This window comes from Takifugu rubripes, chromosome 11 (assembly GCF_901000725.2).
Source record: "Takifugu rubripes chromosome 11, fTakRub1.2, whole genome shotgun sequence".
NCBI lineage: Eukaryota > Metazoa > Chordata > Actinopteri > Tetraodontiformes > Tetraodontidae > Takifugu > Takifugu rubripes.
The window spans coordinates 12,837,685-12,853,252 of NC_042295.1; the positions used below are offsets into that span (position 1 = coordinate 12,837,685).

At 46.3% G+C, this 15,568-nt stretch overlaps 1 long non-coding RNA gene across 1 annotated transcript; it reads right to left on the minus strand.

Annotated features, from left to right (window-relative positions):
• Positions 1–5,169: 5,169 nt before the first annotated feature.
• Positions 5,170–8,846, minus strand: LOC115251478 (uncharacterized). The gene is made up of 3 exons (XR_003890031.1): positions 8,734–8,846; positions 6,942–7,040; positions 5,170–6,087 (listed from the first exon to the last, which is right to left on the minus strand). It is a non-coding gene; the product is annotated as an uncharacterized lncRNA (long non-coding RNA).
• Positions 8,847–15,568: the final 6,722 nt, after the last annotated feature.

Here is a 15,568-nt window from a genome sequence, read left to right on the forward strand (position 1 = left end):
TGCGCTCTGTGGGAAGATACCTCCTGTCCAGGCCTGATTCATGAGACAGCCCTTCAGAGTCGACCACTTTTAGCAGCTGTTAGTGCCTTTAAGGTAGTCCCGCTGAATCACAGAAGCCAGAGAACAAGGAGGCTTTTGCCCTCAAGAACCCCAACGTGCGAGGCACCGGGAGGACCCCTACGACGACACTGCCGGCAGGGGGGCGCGCAGGGATATGGCAGCGTGAGTGCCAGGATGGCTCCAGGCTGGCAGGCAAGGTGGTCCAGTCGTGTTTACTCCTACGGGCTTGTTTAAACAGAGTGGATGCCTTTCTAAGCTAACTCTCAGCTCACAGACGTCATCGAGCAGGAGTGTGTTGATGAGAAGGGGAGAGAGAGATGTGACTATTATGACATATGGAACAAAAGCATGTTGATCTCAATACTTTCGGGGGAGTCGTAGTGAAGCTAGCAAAGTAATGGATCACGGAAATGCTTGAAAGTACGTAGAAAAATGGCACAGTTTTTATTCATTTCCCTCCTAATGGCGCCGCACAGGTGTTTTAGTTCTTCCGAGTTGAAAAAGAATTACTGTAAAAAAAAAGTTTGAGGAAATGACGCAAATCTAATAAGAATAAGTAGGTTTAAATGCTTTTTACTGGTTACAGGCTGCCAATATCGTTCTTAGTTTTGGATGAAACCTGAATCTCTAGTTTGTGGGAAAACTCTACACACCAGGTGTTTTCAATGATGTTCTCCCCCGTTTCACTGAAAACAGAGACATTACAGACATTACTTGTATGTAATCGTCATGGAGACACACAAGAGGTGGGAGAAAAAAGGTGATAAATAACATTTTCACTTCACACGGACTAAATGTCCCCAAAAAAGGATTTTTATTGGTTCTGCTGTGTCTGAAAACCTCATCAAATGTGTCACAAAACTAAAACAAAACTTCCAGGAACAAAGAACAACAACAAAAAACACAATTAAACCTGATGTTCAATTCAAAATGGCTCATATAGAATTTAACTTATGAACTCTTCTGTTAGAACGGAATTAAGGAATTTTAAAAATGCCATTAGTCTCCCCTACACATAGATAAGCCTAATAGTTACCAATTTGTATGCTTGAGAAACATTAACAAGTCTATATTTGCCTTTTAAAGGTGCTCTGAGACGTTGCAGTGTGCCTCACACGACGTGGACCTGAAACAGTACACCGGGATTGCGCCAAAAACCTTTCCAGTGAGGAATTTTAACTGCTCAGCCTCCGTATGGCGCAGGATTGACAGTGATACCAGGATTCGTCCGCATGACTCACGAGCATCTGAACGAGGCCTCTGAGTTCCCACATTATCTTTAATCAAAGCGCTTCGTCTCATAACGACAGCTGATAGAGTGCAACAAGCTGTGCTATCTGAGCGCTTTGATCAGGCCTGTCGTCCATCACCCTTTTGGCCCCGCGTTGCCCCGGATGGCCTCGGGTTCTAATCCTTGCCTGGTCCGTGGGGACAGAATTCGGAGAAGGTGGCTATCACAGATGTCCCCCCCCCCTCTCTTCTCCAGCACATGAAAGCTAACAGAGGCCATGCTGGTTTGATCCCAACCCCTGACATGAATTTTTGATCAATGGCTGGTGCCTCTGAAGGGGTGTTTCCGACAGTGCTCCTCTCACCAGCCTCCTTGCCCCTGGTGTCTTTCCCTCTCCCTCCCCTGTGCACACACACTCACACACACACACACACACACACACACACATGCACGCGCGCCTTTTCCTCTCACTCTAAAGCTTGGGCAACTCCAAATGTCACTGATGTTAGTTTACCCATTGTACACGGCTGGCCGCATTTGAATGGATGACTTGTCCCCAGGCCGCCCCCCTACAATGGCTTCCTTTCTTACTCTGACTTGTTCTGAGCATTTTGCCCCTTTAGTGAGGAGAAGGTCTCCCTCTCTTTCTCTCTCTCTCTCTCTTGGTCTTTGGTTCCTGGAGCCTTAAAGTGGGAGAGATGGTGCAAGTAATGAAGAGAGAGGGTGTAAAGGGGGAATGGAGACTGGAAGGTCGGTGTGGAGGTGGACCATGACAGAGCAGTAACTTTCATAACCACAGCTGTAAGCATGCACTCTACCAATGATTACCAGCATAGAGCGGAGGTAAACCAGGGCTTCACACACCAGTTAAGCACGTTAGTGTGCCTAATCAGACAGTTAAGGAGTGTGTTGTGCAGATCAAAGCTTTGGGAGACTGAGAAAATGTGCCCTCGTGTCCTTAATGAAGAGTGACAGGAAGGAGACGGTGCACAGGGCATTGCAAGAGAAAAAAGAGAGAGAAAAAAGTCATATGTGCATGTTGGATTGCAGATCTGGATGAGCTGAAATTCCTCATATGTGTGTGAGAAAAATAAGTAAAAGTGACAGAGTGGACTGATGTGAAGCTGCAGGGCAGGAGGGATTATGGGGAGAGTGTCAACAGAAAGAAACAAGAACAAACTGGAGAACTTTCATTTGGGCTGCAAATGTTTGAGAGGCGAGCTGTTGTGCAGCTGATACTGCTGGTGGAGGCCAGGGGAGGTTTCAGGTTCTTCCTCTGGGATGAGTTTTGACTTTGCGCTTTCAGACTTGTGAAACCAGGTGTTTATTGGTTTATTAAGAAATCAAAGTTAGTTTGTCTCAAATGTACCACGATTACGTTGGTTGGAAAAGGTACAAATAGCAGTGAAACTTAAATAATCTCATCAAACTTTGCTTTACATGTTTAAGTTGCCAAAAATTAGCTAAAAAAAACATTAGCTATACAATTAGCTTTTAGTTAATAACTAAAAATAAATGACTCTTTCACAACCTTATGTGCTGCCCTCTAGTGAGAACTGAACAGAATTGCTTTTGATGTTTTGCTGTCTGGTGCTCTTTGGAGTGCACATCTGGACGGCACATGCCTCCTGAGACAGATGTCTGAGGGGTCAGGGGTCACAAGGACCCTTTAATGCAGATTAAAGAAGAAAAGTCAAGAGCAACAGAGATGGACAAACCTCTGAAGTAGATCCAAAAAGAGAGAAGAGCATCATCAATCAGGTATGCGTGCTGATAGTTGTGTTGTTTGCACATGTTCGAGCTCGAACCACAAACGCGTCTCAATTATTGCTGCTAAATCTGATTCAGGGCGGTTTGAAATAAACACGCACGGGTCACAGTCTTCTTTAGATGTAGACGTGTTGTGTGTGGGGCTTCTTACGTCGAGTCTTTGTTCCCTCCGCTCTCCTTCTACTAACTCTGCTCAGACATGTTTCGCTCTCCCTCCCCTAAATTCCCTTCTTTCAGGGAGAGATCAGAGGTCAGGGACTCTGACCTGCCCCGAGGGTGGGTGAAGGACTCCCCAACACCCCCTCCTTCATGAGAGATGTGCTGCCCCCCATTCTCTGTATTTTGTATACACCTGAGTTTCTTATTCTCCCTTGGATCACCTGACAATGTGCAGAAAGACTCGCGGTATTCAGTTTCCGCCTCTATTTTGGACTGTTCGGCAGGACCAGTACTTATCCTGCATCAAGTTGTATGCAGTCATTGTGTGGGAAAACAAAGGTAAAAACCCAACTTTCTTTTCTGAAAAGTGATTTTGATTCCACGAGGTGAATAACCTTGAAAATAACCTTCTAAAGTCTCTTCTATCACCTTTCAACATATAAGTACAACATATAAGTACAAAATATAGGAATTATGATCATATCTGCCCGGCAGAGGTTTGATTTTGTCTGTGTCCACGTGTTTTGATGGACCCCCTCCCTCCTCCGCTACCCCCTGCTTCTCCTTGGCACCAGTCCTGCAAGTATTGGCTTAGGGGAATTTTCTGGAGGCTGCAGGAGAAATGAGTTGCATTACACGCCACTATCTCGCGCTTGCCCACTCCAAGACAAAGTTTTGCTAGCCCTGTCTGTGCTTGTGCTTCTCAAACAGGTCTGAAACAGCTCACCTCAGCCCCCCCCCCCCCCTCCACACACACACACACCTTCTTCATTCCACATTTGACAAGCCAGACAAGTGAAATGTTTGGGATTAAGGAAGCTCAAATCCTGCGTCTTGTCATGCTGCCTCCGGTAATCTGGATGATTTTACCAGGAATTTTTAATGGAACTCTTATGCTGGTAACGTGCCTGGAGCCAGTTTTATATACAAATGTTAATGTCGTAAAGCTAATTTGATTTTTTACGCTCCGTGCTCGGTTTTTCCCACGTCATCTCTCTTCTCAAATCATTTCTTGTTTAAACTGCTGTTTAAGTGATATTTTGTGTGCTTTGAGTGAATCCATATACCTCGGACAATGTGCTGAGCCAAAATAAAAGCAATAACCTGCAGAATTGAAAGTTGGTTTCTATGGGATATGAGATTCTGCCCTTAAGCTGCTGGCATTCCTTTGTTCCCCAAATACAATTATCTTTTCCCATTTGTCTGTTTTTGGTTTCTCTGCCCTTCTGCCTTATACTAATTTCCTGTTTTGAGCTACACCCGGCTTTTAACCCCCTCCTCATCCCTCTCATAAGAATAAAAGCATATCTGTTATTTACAGCCCCCAGGGGCTACCTGTCATTCTCACTGCTCCATTGTGAATGGCCACGGTGACACCAGAATTCCACAGAGTGCAGGTCCCGACCCCCACCCACTCCACCATAAAGCCCTGACCCCTCACCTCCACACCTGGGGAGGCAGGTTACAAAACCTTTTGCAGCTGATTAGAGAGGAGCTGTAAGAGGAGGCGTCTATTTAATCACAAATTCATTATTTTTTGAGTATCTCTTCACCTCTAAAATGGAGATCCAGAGGACAGCGAACAGCGAACAGATGGCTGCATGTGCTGAAGCTTGGAAGAAGAAAGCAGCCAGATGCCTAATTTTAGCCATTGTAGCAGCTTTTGTTAGCTGATAGCCATTTTTCTACGCTGCCAGGAAGCTACAGAAACTGAGCCAACTCCTTGCACGACCACAGATGTAATAAAATAAAATTGCCAATTGTGGGTCAGGTGATTCGCTCAAAGGTGCCAATGCGAATGTAGCTCAATTCTCTGCTGACTCCTCCGTGGCTAAACTGTCGGTAAATCAAAAACCATAGCAAAACGTCGTCGTATGTCTGTATTTTTTTAATATTGGAATATTTTAGACTTAACTTATGGGTCAGAACTCATAAAGGAAAACCGCTCCCGTGCACAGGCACCATCGTGTTATATGAAGTCGGGTGGATTAACCAGTCACCCTTGAGCTGTCTTGCTGACTCATATTTATCCCTGAGTTTCCCCTGCAAATGTTTTTGTCCGGCTATGACGTGCATCCTGTGTAGCCTGTGTCGGCCTTCTGGTGGCGCTGTGTCTGATGTTACCGTCAGTAGGGGCATCAGTGGACCTCCCTCGCTCTTTAAGCAACAGTGCCAGCTCCTCGACGTCCATCTGGCTGGCAGCGTTTGTGTCCTCGGAGGTGCCCACTGCTGAGTCGACCACAACCATCTGTCCTGCGTCTGCTTCCTGTCCTCCGCGTATCAGTGTGAATCCAGTGAAGACCTCAGGAGTTCTGCTGGAACCCTGGCGCTCTGGCACACTCCCTCATTGTATCTGGGATTCAAGGAGGGAAAGTTTGACGGAAACTCTACTGTAGGAGAAATTCACTCCCTGGGAGTCCATCAGAGCAGAGCAGGATGTGAGGTCAGAGGGCCCGATTCACTTGTTGTAGAAACCAGAGAACACGTGCTCACAGCCCCCTACTCTTCTCTCATTATAGTGCCTGTTGATTTCAACTGTTTGAGGTTTTTTTTGACAAGAACGATGTGTTTCACCGTTCTGTATTTCTCCATATTCACGAACAATTCTATATCTTAAACCCTCTCGGACCGCATCACGCTTTTCCTCCACCATCCACGTTCTCCTCTCATCTCTTGTCTTTCTTTGAAAATAGCTTTCAGTTTCCCGGGTAGCTATCTTCAAAGGACGCGGGCAGGGGGCGAGGGGCCGAGGAGGATGCCAGAGGCTCTGTGACAGCTGGGAGGCAGGAGACTCCGAGGACCAGATCAGAGGGTTCGAGTTTCTGTCCGCTGCTGACACACTGTCATTCTCTGAGCTCCTGCCCCTGCTGTTTACACACACACGCACACACACACACACACACACACACACACACACAAAGAGTTTCAATAAATTTATGTCATATCCTATTAATAGCACACATAGAATGCAAGAAAGAAGAAAGAGAGAGAGTTGAAAGTGCAGATGTGTTTCGGGGCTGCACTGTGGGTTGCAATATCCAGAGTTTAGTCCCAGATGATGATTTAAGGTGGGAGGGTAGAGCAAAAAAATTTGGTAATCTTGTTCAATTTTCATAATGTGTTGACTTTGGCACCGGTGCTATTGTGCTGGACCTTCTCAATGGCAGCTCCCCTTCCCAACACATTTTAGTGATTAATGCTCTCAAATCGTCTTTATAGTTGCAGCGCAGAACTCCTGTCTCCCCCTTTTGGGATTGATGGTAATTACACCGGCACTGACAATGTGCTTTTGATTCCATTCATGCACCTTCCGTAGCCGGTCCTGTCAACGGGTTTGAGTTCCGTGCAGTTTCATGAATGTAACAGATGTTGGTATCCCCACAGCTCAGTTCGAAGGTGTGTCATATGTGGTAGTTGCCAGGTAATGGGAACTAGCACGCAACAGTGCCCTACAAGAGCACTAAATGAACTAGCAGCATATTAAAGCAGCATTTTCAGTACAAAAAGCGACCTTCTGAGCTTTATAAAGGAGATTAATTAAATCCTGATTGGGCACCAGTTTGTCATGTTGCTGCCTAACATGTGGCCTGGCGATGCGCGCAACCCCGGGAGGAAAGTGACATCAGCAGCCACAGAGCTGCTGTTTGCACACGAGCAGGCAGTGGGGAGTAAACCGAGGATTTGTTTGGAAAAGTTCACTGATGCTTTCTTTAAGTCTCACCTCAAAAACCAGAGTGTTGACTGCTCTCGTGTTCCAAAGGCATCGTACACTTGGAAGAAAATATACGCACGGAATGGTGTAGAGAGAGATTGGGGACTCCTGTGAAGGGGGAGCACAGACAGAGGGAGAAGGGGGAATAGTCTTTGTTAATCCCCCCACATCTGGCTCCTATTAGGATGTGGGGGCCGCTAAAATAATGTTTTTCACCCTACAAGCCTTTCTGTGCTATAAATTACCCACCAGCCACTGTGTCTTCCTGACTGAAACTCTTCTCAGCAAGCCAGTTTTCATTTTCAAGGCGATTGACGCAACTTCACCCCCTCCTCTTTCTTGTTCTCGTTCTCTCTGCTTTCCCCCTTTCAAAACTCCCTCCTGCAGCAGTGAAATCAGGCTTCTCTTCCTGTTAACTTAGCACACTTCCTGTCTATGACTCTGGACTTTATAACTTCGCTGATTGCACAAACTCTGTCCTCTTGAGTGCATTACTAATACACGGAGAAAACTAAAAACACAACCAAGTCAAGGTGGGGGTGCAAAGGAAACAGATTTCGTCAAAGAAATAGAGCAAAGTGGCTACCTCTGAAACATGCAATCATCTAGCTCAAATCTTAGCGGTCGTATTGACGATATTTGTTCCATTTGTCTCGTGGTAAGAGTCCTCAACAGATCTTTAAGCAGCTCATCACCACCAGGGGTTAAGCAGAGTTCAGTATACAAAGATGCAAGTGAGCTTCCATGGCGCTGGAGGCCCAATGACTGGGGCACAGCCCGGTGGAGAAGTAGTGAGTCTGGTGAGAGGGGTGAAGGGCGCCAGATCAGTACCTCTTCACCAGTAATACCAATTAGATGAATAGGAGCTGACAGCTCGGAGGATGAAAAGGAAAAGGTCGACTAATGCACGAACACAAGTGGTCATGATGAACTGACTGAACCTGATTTTATAGCCATTAGACACCTGTTTGAGGAGGGCAGCTGGTCCTGCCAGGAGGCCGAGGCTCCTCCAGGTGATTTCTAATACCACAGCACATCTGCTCTGAAACCAGAGCCGAGCAGACAGTAGCCAGCTCCTTTGATTGTGAAAGAGATCCTCCGCCACATCAAACCAAATACAGTAAACTAGAAATCCTGCACATTTGCTGCGAGTCGCGCTCACTCCCTTTTGCTTGGAAGATCAAATCAGTTGGCCTAAATCAAATAAGACTGTGGAATATCTTGTTTCCCACTTTAGTGAGATCTGTCTGGGACTGAACCTGAGAGCTGCTGTCCCCCCCACCCACCCCCTGCGTCCCCACTGTTTGCAGTGTCTGGCAGCGTGTGCTGCCTTGGTCTGTTTTGATATGTTCTGCACTGTTGACAAAGTTTTGGCCATCAGGGAAGAGATCATTTGGGAAAAGCTCATCGCTGTCCAATCCAAGTTGTGTCTATGAGACCGATCTGCATGCAGTAAGTTATTTATCGCACAAAACCAACCACTCTGTTCTGGGAGATTATCACCTGATCATCAAACATGTCAACGGGTTTGTTGCGAGTCTGTATCCCCATTAGTCCATCCCATAATTACCCTCTGGACATCACTCAGTGAAACCAATCCTTCCTTCGTCCGACTGCCAATTCCTCAGATGTTTCTGGGGCGCTGAGCTAGCCCGCTGACATGGGCTGGCCAGATCAACTGTCTAGACCTTTCTGACTGAGCTGTCTGCTTCAGTTCCACCGGCTCTTCCTGTTTCCACAAAGAACAAGGAACGCTGGCCTTCCCAGCAACTCCGCATCATCGGGGATTTCATTTTCTTACCTAAGAATCCCTGTGATCTCACACTGGAAGACCTCTGTTGCTCCACACCTGAGCGTGCTTTGGAAGAAGAAGATGAGAGATAAACACTCAGCAATGCAGAGAGGAAAAGCCAAAGAAGACCCTCAAATTCCAGCATGGGAATGTCCCGGCTTATCCAAAGGCTAATGAAAGAAAAAACACAAAACAACCTTTCAGTGGATGTATGTGAACCGTTCTCATGAGATTAAACCCTCTGTCATTTTTCTGTCATGATCCATGGGATTACTTGCATTGAGGTGGGGAGAGCTGGTATGAGCGGAGGAGACCGTTCCTCCACGCAGGGGTCTAACGTATCAAAGCCAGGAGGCCGTGGGGAGGATGGAGAGGGTGGATGCAACAGGAGCGTTTCTGGGGTGCTGGAGTTTGGCTTTTGTTCCAAGTCCTCCAGCAGGATTCCCTGAAAAGATTACCGAGTTGGCTGATTTGTCACGGCCCCTGGCTCTACGCTCTGATTGGTCACCGCGGGCAGGCAGATGTTGGAGCTGCAGCAGGGGGTTCAGATGACTCCAACACATCATTCTCACACCGCAGGACCATCTCACAGCACCAGCAGCTCTCAAACACAACCCCACCAGACCAGGGGCCCCTCTGGCTCACGACACAAACACACGCACACACACACACTCGACACTCGCTCGAATGCTTCTCAAAGACGAAGACACACTCAACAATGCTTCATCATCAAAGATGAACACGAGGCTTCCCCCTAAACCATGTTTGCTGCTGAAATGCATTATGGACGTTAACTGACCGTGTATGAATCCACTTCAGAATCCTATTGAAAAACAAAAGACTCGCTGGCGTCTTGTAGTGGAATGCCAGCTTTATTTGTCCTTAAAACATATTAAAATGTGGAAAAATCAGTCACGAGAATTCTAAGAATTCCCTCATTAATGACCACATTTAAGCCAGGATGATGTTACACTGATGTTTGTGCTCTTTATAAGAACATCAGGAGGAAATGACATATGTATTTGGGCTTCTCGTGGCATCTGTTAATACCACTCTTCCTCCTTAATCACGCTGCTTATAGTCTAATGAAAAATAAAAAGCGGATATCTACAACAAAAGAAGGACTTCCTCATGAGGCTGAACACACTGCAGAAGTCAAGAAACCATTATAATCAGGATGACGGCTACATTTCAAGGGTACTATCTTCTTATTCCACTTATCTTTAAGTGCTAATTAAGCCAGAATAAAGGAAAAAGATGCTTTCCTGCATAAATTCAAAGCCACCCTTCCCTTGAGCAAACTAATTAGTGCGATTAGAGTGGTAATTACTTCTCGGTGTGTCACTGAAATGACTTGTTTTCCCATTCTGATAGCAATGTGAGTTCTTAATCTCTATCCTTGGTTTCTTAGCGACACTAGATAAGCAGACGGTTGTCTCGGGATTGTGATTGTGAGGCTGAGGATAGCAACGGTAATTGCTCTGCTTTGCATCAGCAGGCTGATTCCTGGTCCGGGTCTCACACACAAACCCCTTTCTGGTACAGTTTAAGAGGCAGATATGCTATCTGGGAAAATCTACAGTCTTTGAAAGCATTCCCATACTGTCCCTCCTCAGCCTGGCTAAAGTTACACAGTTTAAGGCAACTCTGCAGCTTTTCCATTACTCATAATGACACAACAACAACACGTACAACACAAAGAATAAAAAAAATGAGTCACCAGCAAACAAAGAAAGATAAAGTAACCTCATGAAAAAGTCAAATGGGCTCGTAAGTTGTAGATTTATATAAGTTACGGTAGGTCTAATAAATCTTTACAGAGCACTTTTAATTTCTGCTGTAAGACTGTGCAGCTCCAGTTTCAGGGATCTGCTTTTATAGGTCTGGCAGGAGGTCATCTCCAGAAGATGGATGCAACAGCAAACACTGTGTCCAGAAAGGCAGCATAAAACTATCAGTGGACATTTAAAAAAAAAAAACAACCTGGATTACACACAATCAGATGCTTTGGGCCATTTTACTGGCTTTATTTTTTAAAGCCACACTGACTGGATTTACCTTTTTGTGGCATCCTAAAGTTACATTTTTCTCTTTTTACTGCCTCACTTTCGTCCATTTTGCCTTGCATGGTTTTAATTTTATGAACCATGGAGAGAACAGCAGCTAATGCCAAGTGACCGAAAGCAGGAGGCGCAAACAGGAAGGGGGGTTCCTCATTGACTGAAATAATGAGCTAGCCTGTCACAGGTAAAGCCAAAAAGGTCAAAGGGCAATGCTTCTCCGAGAACAGACAGGAATTGTCTTATCCGCTCTGAAATCAGTGCACTGTGGATCTGTTACGTGTGCTAGTTTGCCGTCTTTGAAGCTTGGCGTTCCCGTAGGAATAGCATGGCGTGACATGAGCCAAACAGGGCGAGTAACCCTATGAGGGGAGATGTTCTGGTTGTGGTTATCGGTGCGCTATGCTGGCATCCAGGCAGCAAAGTATGTTGGGGCGATAACAGGTCTTCGGGATGACGGGTGGTGGGTGCTGAGGGAGCATCAGAGCGTCCACCTTTTAACACAATCTGACCAGGCCTTCACCCACGTTGTGGACAACTGAAGTCTGAGCCAGTAATGCACATCTGTGCCTTATTTCATTGCTGTTCAACTTTGCTTCGGTATGTGCAGAGGGCAACAAACAAAGCACAGTTCCACCTTGTTCCCATATCCCTGCTTCTCCCCCTCTGCCTTCCTTCCTCCCCCCTTGCAGTGCACCAGTTTGGACATTAGAGAGAATGCAGAGGTGCAGATCTTATATTGAAGTAGCATTCCAGTGTAACCCCCACAGGGCAGATGACAGGATTTTACTTAAAAGAGAAACGGCTTGCAGGGGAGACTGCAAGTCTGAAGAGGATATTAGAAAAATACATTGAAAATAGTCCCCTCCGGCATTTTTTTTTTCACTTTCAGAAACAATTTCGTACCTTTCCTTCAGAGTGGAGAGCGTGCTCATTGGAGAGAGGGCAGGGGGGAGGGAAGGCTACAGGTTTTTTTAATGTTGGTCTGAAGTGCAAAGGATGTAATTGAAACCAACTGGCAGGCCGTCAATATCTATCTATTCTGCTGCAGGACAGCATCGACATGAAGAAGAAAAACAGACCCTCTCTTAATCCAGCCGGGCCTGCCTTTCTCCTCCCCCCTCGCTGTTTCACTTTCAAGACACAAAACAGTGCTCAGACCGAGATTGTGCTTTCCAAACCTGCGAGGGGGCCGATGATGTGAGATGATCTGTACGCGCGGAAGTCCGAAGAGTTTGCGGGTCTTCGGACATCAGCGCAGGCTTTGTTACTGCGAGGGCAGCTTAATCAGTTCTGACACCACCAATTTATCGGGCGGACTTGGCCAACAGTGTTTTCTGTTAGGCAACACGTCTGCTGCGTCCCACCTGACTGCGCACTGAAAGCGGTCTTTGGGTCATTTCGGGAGTTTGTCCTGCAGACGGGGGGTGGGGGGCAGTCTGAGGGCGATAACACTCTGAAGGCAGCTCTTTCACACCCACGCCACTTCCTAATCCACGCCGCGCCACCCAAACCACCAAGCCTAATATTAGCCTTCCCGCAGCTGCTCAGTCAGGTAATGAACATGAGCACATTTGCTTCAGGGTGTTAGTGGCCCCGATAGTTTTGCCTAATTTCGTCCCCTTGTTGTGGCTGCTAGTTTGGGCTGAAAGCAGTTTCAGTATTCAGCCGCTGCCTGCTTGATAGTGTGTCAAGATGTTAACAAAAGCCAACAGTATTTGCATTTGATGACACAGTTTGTGTTTTTTTTAATGATCAAACTTGGTCAGCAATTTTGTCAGCAAAACAAAACTTCCTTTTTTCCAAAATTCTGCTGTCCTTTGCTTACTCAGGCGTACCTGTGTCCTATCAACAAATCAGGAATATTCCCTCATGCTCAGTCTGCTGATAGCCAGAATTTCACACCTGGAAATTGTACATTTAACTGAAAATACCCGCTTAAACTTAAAACATAAAATCTATATGAAACTGCAATTATGAACGTGAGACGGGGGCACTGTGGTGCCCATTGTTGCTGTGGAACATTTCTGACCTGTGCTCTGCCATTAAATGTTTGTTAACACCCCATCTACCCTTTTTCCTAATTGACAGTCATTAGCAAAGACCAACAGTCTCCTCTCGTTAAGCGGTCCAGGCTGACGGCTATGAGAGCCTTTCATTCTCTTCACATTTCTTATTGCCTGTTTTAATGAGCACTTAAGACCGTCACCTCCACTCTCTGATTTACTGCACTTGTAGCGGAGATCAGAGGCCCTCGCCTGTTGCGCATTTCTGAGGCCTTTTCCCGACACCCCGTGCTAGTGTGTGTACTGGGGGGACACAGCTGGGCCCAACATGGCATGAGGCGTGAACCCCCCGGGCCTAATGAGCTGATGGAAGAGGCGGATTACAGAAGGGGTCAGAGGTGATGGGACCTGGGCTGCATAGCCGGGTCTTAATATCCATGAGCCAGATTAAAATAGATGAGATTAACTCCATCATTGTGCACCGCCAGAGAAATCCTCTGGCCCAAAATAGTCATTTTGGAACAAGTTCACATGTAACCTGTGTATACCACCTTCAGTGAAGTGGACATGAAGGAACATAAGGAGGATACAAGTCCCGAATTAGTTGCCTAAAGAGTCCTTTTAGTTTGCCTTTAACACAGCCGTGAAGCACCTTTCGGTGGAGGCCACATGCACACCGACACATCGGTCCTGTCACGCTGGCTGGGACCTGAGCGGCTGTTGACACCACTGAAACAGGATAGAGGAAGTCGAAACAAATTTAACTTCAAGGGAACTTTTGTCCAGCAGGCCTAATTTGAAACAGGAGCCCAGTCAGACAGCTCTATCTCACCGCCACTTGTCTTCCCATCGCCCCCACGGGATGTGCGATTTATGGAACAGAGCGCGCAGCACAGCCTGCAGGATGGAGCGGATTGTCCACGGGTCTAGCTTTTCGCTAGCTCTCCGGCATGACGGGCAGAAAAAGGACGAGGAAGCAAAGCTGGCTGAGGGAATGACTTAGAGGGCTAAAGACGAAATCATGATGAAGACGTCAGTCTTCACATTACATCTGTGCAACATTTCTCAACAGCCCATTCATCCTGTGCTGGGACTGATCCGGTCCCCTGAGGTTCCTTTGGTCCAACAAATTTCTTCAAATAATGTCTGCCTTGACCAAAATAGGAAAAAAGATGCACCCATGCAGCTGCAATTAAAGTCAGGGAAATGTATGTACTGTACAACACACACACACACACACACACACACACACACACACACACACACACACACACACACACACACACACACACATACTTTCTTTGTTTACTCTTGCTACATTTCCCTGTGGCTCCACAGAGATTATCTGCTGATATACTGCAGTGATTATGCGTCTAGAGGCCAGTGGGGGCTGTGAGGCTCGGCATCTGAAAAAAAGCGGAAAACAGATAGATGGTATCTGCGTTGGCGGTGTGTCTGACCGGCGCAGCGTACAAACACGAGCACATCTCGTCCTGACTCTCTGTTTGTGAAATCGCCGCAGCTCAAACAAACAAGCACGGATGACGTCGCTGAGGCTCAGCCTGTGACACTTGCTGATGCCAAAGTCCTCCGTTACACACGCGCATGCCAGGAACGTGCATGGGCGGCCATTTGGGGATAAGTTTAAGCATCAAAACTTTTTGGGCATGCACTGTCCTCGTGGTTGACAAATGTGCTCTGCAAAAGCTGCATCAGGAATGTGTGCTGACAGCTTCATGGCCTTTTCTAAAATGAAGCCGGCATGATGGATGGTGTCCTTCTTGTCCCTGCCAGCTGGTAGATGTTTGCATATTTGCATATTGACATCTATATCTGTGTGTGTGTGTGTGTGTGTGTGTGTGAGCTCTGTGAAAACATTCCATTTCTTATCCGCTCTGTCCTTGCCTTCAACTCCAATGCAGAATTCTAAATAGTCGGAATAATCGTCTGACTCGGCAAAAGGTTTGATGTTGATTTTCTTCCTGTCAATGATTTTCAGTCTCCAGTTAAATGTTGTATTTGTTTTTTTAAATTCCTTTTACACATGCTCAATGTGTGAACATGGACTTTTACCCCAGCTTTTTGGCAAAAAACAAAAAACAAAACTTGTTTTTCAAAAGCCTCTGAAACTGTAATCTGAGAATCACGACAAGAATAAAAATATCCAAAAGCGATGATGGAATTTGGAGGCTGATTAACAGAACTTTGAAGACGTTGCCCAGCGTTTCATATTTGTGAACGTGCCTGATGCGGTGAACTCTCCTCATGTGTGCCGCACGTGTGAACAGACAAAGTTCCTGAGCACTTCTGGAAGATCTTCCACTCCTGCATCAAAAAGACAAGTTCTCGGAAGACAATCATTAAATCAGAATGCTCATTTTATGGCCTGAATGCACTGTAGCAGGATAAAAGATGAGCAGCCCTGTCGTCTTGCAGAACAAAACAATGAAAAGTGTTCCCTGAAAAAACTGACTAGAGAGGCTACTTGACTGTGAAGAAACACTCTGAATGTGGAACTCAGGCTCGATTTGCGTGTGGGGAGGTTATATGACCAGACGGCGAGTGAGTGAAAGAGAGTGTGGTGACCTGTAACAGCTCTGTGACTTCAGTCTGGGGCTTTAAAATCCACATGCTGGGGTCCTGGAGTGAACCCACTGCAGACCTCACGTCAGTATGGACAAGTCAGCCCCAATGGGAAACTGATTGTTTATTTAACTACTGTTTTATGGAATACCTAGTGACAGGAAGTCCTTAAAACAGCAGCAGTTACTATTTATA